The following is a 5,453-nucleotide window of genomic DNA, read 5'->3' as shown; positions in this document are numbered from 1 at the left end:
TGCTCACCAACAGAACGGGTCGGCGGAAAGGAAACATAGGCATATCGTTGAAATGGGTCTATCTCTTCTTGCGCATGCTTTCATGCCTTTGAAGTTTTGGGATGAGGCATTTCTCACTGCCGTTTACCTCATCAACCGTGTTCCTAGTAGGGTCATCAAAAATCAAACGCCTCTCGAACACCTCTTTGGTACAAAACCCAACTACACCTTTCTTCGCATTTTTAGGTGTGCCGTATGGTCCAATCTACGCCCCTTCAATAAACACAAGCTTGAATTCCGGTCAAAACAATGTGTGTTTTTAGGGTATAGTACCCTCCACAAAGGCTACAAGTGCCTTGATGTGGCCTCTGGTCAGGTTTATGTCTCACGTGATGTGGTTTTCAATGAACATGTCTTTCCTTTTGCCCAACTCCACCCAAACGCCGGTGCTCAACTTCGCAAAGAACTCATTCTTCTACCTTCACATCTTCTGCCATCACCTGGTTTTCTTCAAGGGGGAGTAGTAGATGTTGCTGACCACATGTCAATGTCCCACAATAATGCCTTTGATGAAAATTCTGCTGAAAGTGTACAGGAATATGGAACAGAAAATAGCGAAAATGTGCATGATTTTATGCTCACAGAAACCACAGGGGAAGCCACAGAGGATCCGGTCGCCAATCCTGGTGGGACTCCCTCGGGATCCATCCTGTCAGACGCGGCAGGATCTCCTGCGGGATCAGCGCCGTCGCCTGATTCGGCGGGCAGGCGCGCCGCGCCCACTGTGGGTCCAGGCAGGGCCCCAGCGCGTGGCCTTGGTCGGACATCTTCAGCGGCGGGGTCAGGCGGGCCCCCTGCACAGGCATCTGGTCGGCCCACTTGTGCGGACGAGCGCAGTCCACGCACCGGTGGGGTTGCACGCTCGGGCGCAGGTGTGCCCCCGCCCGACCAGCCTCTGCGCACCATACAGGCGGCGCCAAGTGGCAGTTCCGGAGAGGCAGCCTCATTCGCGCCAGCCAATCTGTCTTTGTTTGCACAAGAGCCGTTACAGGAGTTCTCTGGTGGATCTTCTGTGGCTGATTCTGGATCTGCTGTTTCATCCTCTACAAATCGTCTTCAACAACAAATTAATCGACCAGCTCCGCCTACTCCCGTGTGTTCACACACCAGATCGCAAAGTGGTATTGTTAAACCTACAGTTTACAAAGATGGCTGTATTCGTTGCGGTTCTTTTTGTGCAACAGGTGAACCTCAAAGCTTTGGAGAGGCGCTAGGTGAATCCCGTTGGATGGAAGCCATGGATGAGGAGTATGTAGCCCTAATAAAGAATCAAACATGGCGTTTGGTTCCACCAGCCAAGGGCAGGAATATAATTGACTGCAAGTGGGTTTACAAGGTAAAGAGAAAGTCTGATGGCACTGTTGACAGGTACAAGGCACGTCTGGTTGCTAAGGCATTTAAACAGAGGTATGGGATTGACTATGAGGACACATTTAGTCCTGTAGTAAAGGCTGCCACCATTAGACTAATTCTTTCAGTTGCAGTATCTAGAAACTGGTGCATAAGACAGCTAGATGTCAAGAACGCGTTTTTGCATGGTGTTCTGAAAGAGGAAGTGTTCATGAGGCAACCTCCTGGGTATGAGCATCCACGTTTTCCACGTCATGTCTGCAAACTTGATAAAGCAATTTATGGACTGAAACAAGCACCTAGAGCTTGGTACTCTCGATTGTCCTCAAAGTTACAATCTCTTGGTTTTGCTCCGTCCAAGGGAGATACTTCGTTGTTTTATTATCATCGGCATGGGATAACTATTTTTATGCTTATTTATGTTGATGATATAGTTGTTACAAGCTCATCATCTAAAGCAGTTGAAGCCCTTCTCATGGATTTGACCAAGGAGTTCGCACTCAAGGACCTTGGTAGTCTTCATTTCTTCCTTGGAATTGAGGTAAAATATGCAAAGAATGGAATTGTTCTGTCACAGGAAAAATATGTGCAAGAAATACTTCAAAGGATGGGCATGAAGGGATGTAAGACATCATCTACACCTTTGTCCACCTCTGAAAAATTGTCCCTTTATGATGGAGACATGCTTGGGACAGAAGACTCTACCAGGTACAGAAGTATTATAGGAGCATTACAATATCTGACATTGACTAGACCAGATATCTCATACTCAGTAAATAAAGTATGTCAGTTTTTACATGCTCCTACTAGTGTGCATTGGACAACAGTAAAGAGAATACTTAGATATCTTCAAGGAACAAAGAGTCATGGACTCAAACTGGGAAAGTCATATTCGATGCTTGTAAGTGCTTTCTCAGATGCAGATTGGGCAGGTTGTCCTGATGATAGGAGATCAATTGAAGGTTTTGAAGTTTTCCTTGGAAGTAACCTAATCTCCTGGAGTGCTCGTAAACAGCCAACTGTATCTAGATCAAGTACAGAAGTTGAGTATAAGGCTCTAGCAAATGCTACTACTGAAATCATCTGGGTTCAGAACTTGTTGACAGAGTTGGGTGTTCGACATCCAAAGGCAGCATCACTTTGGTGTGATAATCTTGGTGCTACATACTTGTCTGCTAATCCTATTTTTTATGCCAGGACCAAGCATATAGAGATAGACTACCACTTTATTCGAGAAAGGGTGGCTGACAGATTGTTGAATATCAGGTTTATACCTACTGGCGATCAAGTTGCAGATGGATTTACTAAACCGCTTTCTTTGAGGCAGCTGCAAGCTTTTAGGCACAATCTCAACTTGGATAGTTGTGATTGAGGGGAGTGTTAAATGATGTATATCTGTAGCGTGTGCGTGTGTTGTATTCAGTTAGGCCAAGGAGACCTGATACCATATCTGTTAGTTAGTTAACTTGGAGATCAAGTCCATGGCCTAACAACCCTTGTAATCTCGCAGGCCTTTGTGCCCTATATCAACACGCACGCGTCCCTGCATCGAGCATACGCTTTAGCCTAGGTTTTCTACAGTCACGTGGCTTCTTGTCTAGACCCAGTACCACCATCTCGGCAAGCTCCTCTCTCTCCCGGTGACTAGAGTGGGAATCAGGGTCGTCATACAAGCGGAGCAAGTTGCTGCAGCTCGGAGCAGGGCGTTGGTCGTCTTTTTCACACCATGTGTCGACCAGATTCTCGCAGGTTCGCCGGTCCAATCTGCTCTGAGCAAGGCCTGGCAGCATGTCCGGGCGTTCCACCAGAAGGAACATCAAGTGGTTTGACAGCAACATGATGTCCTCCTCACTAGCACAGAGTGCTTCGCCTTCCATGGCCATGGCCTTGGCTTTCTTCCCACTCTCGTGGAGGAGGAAGAGGTCCGTGGCGATGTGCCAGATGATGATGCCCTCTTGAAACTCAACACCTAGTCTGTCTTGCAGATCCTTGTACAGGTTACAAGTGCTAAGTGCCTCCTCGCCCCATTTCCCCCTGACAACGCCCTGTGTGCTCACTGTCCCATCCCGGGCCAATTCCTCTATGTGCAACATGAACTTCTGCTTCAGGTCCTCTGGAAACTTGACGGCCCACGAGTGAAGCTCCCTATCCCACCACTCCTCGGCTCCCAGCATGTTGGCAAATTTACCCAGCAGAGGCCTATTCTTTCTGCTGGGACGACTGCACAAGTGCAACATGTTATACTGCCCCACAGTGCCAGACCACCTCCTTGCTGACCTCAAGAATCTATCAAGTCCCATGAACTTTATGAGCCGGTGAAGAGATACAATCCAACGATGAAGACGATCCCATCTCCCTGCACAGAGAACTGCATGTTGAAGCCAATGCCATCTTGTACCGCACAAGAAGGGTAGTGTCCAACTCGACCCAAGTGCACTCAGCAGTGATCTTATCTCCAGGACTAAGGCACCACCCAGTAAGATGTAGGTGATGGTAACATCCACTCTGCTGTGACCATCTTTCCCACTGAACTGGAACAGCAAGAGCGCAGCTGCGATGGCAGCAGGTGAGACTATGCAGACGCAGTAGCCAAATGAAGTGTGGACTACGGCTGCCTTGGTGTAGAGGATGTCGTACATCAAAGAAAGCTCCAACTCCATCACCAAATACCTATCTTCATATGTGAGCTGCTCAAGTACATTGATCTCACGGTTGTCTTCATCCCTGTCGCTCGACGAATCGACTATTGCGTGCTTGCATATGTGGAACAGGGAGTGTGCATGCCGCATGAAGAATTCTTCTTCTTCGACATTTCCCTTGGGTCCCCCTTGTGGGGGTCTATCGTCGAGGTAGAAATGGCATCTAGCCCGTGTGGTTCCTTCTTGAGGGAGCTCCGGATGCTGTCCATGTTGCTGCACTTGAGCGCCCATGTTCTCTCCCCGTACTTGAGAACACCGACAACAAACATCAAGATGACCGCAAGCAGGAACATGTCCTCGGTGCCGATGTAATGCTTGTAGAGGACGTAGACAGCGCTTAGCACCTGCAAACTGAGAGTGAGCAGGTGTCGCAGCCAGAGTCTGTTGTCCTCGAGTAAGTAGGCGGTGATGTTGTCCGGGCCACCAAGATGCAGCAACAGGAACGGCGCCCAGAACGCGACGAGACGATGCTCACGGGACGCGGCACCGTCGAAAGAGAGGCACTACCGGAACAGGGCTCTAAGCCGACAGCCAAATGTATGCCGACGGCCACCGTCGGCCTAATCCGAGCTATGCCGACAGCTAGATCCTGGCCGTCGGCATACAACCGCCGTCGGGCTATCCCCGTCTACGCCGACAGCAGCCGTCGGCACAACGCAGCCGTCGGCTTATCCCGGACTACACCTACAGCTGCCGTCGGCATATACTGGCCGTCGGCATAGATGCGGGCCCGCCGACAACGCTCATCACGGCCGGCTAACGACGTCAAATCTATGCCGACGGCCGTGACGGGTGGCCGTCGGCATAGATACGGGTGACACGTCACCGATCCAGAGCGCACCGACCAGGACCTATGCCGACGGCAGCCGTCGGCACAGGTGACACGTCATCGATCCGCGGCGCTGTCCATCTGTCCTGGCCGTAGCTATGCCGACGGCTTTGCCGTCGGCATAGTTTTTTTTTCTTTTTTTCTTTTTTTCCATATAGTATTATTATTATTAAGCATACAGTATGTGTTAATAAGCATACATATAGATTGTGTTAATAAGCATTCATATAGTATGTGTTAATAAGCATATAGTAAGCATACATATAGTTTTTTTTTCTTTTTCTTCACTGTTTTCTTTATTATTATTATTTAACTAACTTACATATAGTATGTGTTAATAAGCATACATACATTATTTTTCGGTTCTGTACAGAGCGGTGTGACCCCCCTCACGAACGGTGCCGCCGCCAGCCGGCAACTGGAATGGGGACAGCCGCATCGGGTCTATACGAAGGGGACTTTGCTCCAAGTGTTCATATATATCGGATGACCTACCACAACCGGATGGTGTTATGCCATGTCCGAAGAGGCGGCAC

General features: G+C 49.0%; 1 pseudogene; it reads right to left on the bottom strand.

Annotated features, from left to right (window-relative positions):
- The window catches only part of LOC123191316 (uncharacterized), a 24,016-nt pseudogene that overhangs the window by 2,565 nt on the left and 15,998 nt on the right, over positions 1 to 5,453 (bottom strand).

Source organism: Triticum aestivum, chromosome 2A, assembly GCF_018294505.1.
Source record: "Triticum aestivum cultivar Chinese Spring chromosome 2A, IWGSC CS RefSeq v2.1, whole genome shotgun sequence".
Classification (NCBI taxonomy): Eukaryota; Viridiplantae; Streptophyta; class Magnoliopsida; order Poales; family Poaceae; genus Triticum; species Triticum aestivum.
Note: the sequence above shows the minus strand (reverse complement) of the source record. Positions and strands in the feature narration are given on the sequence as shown.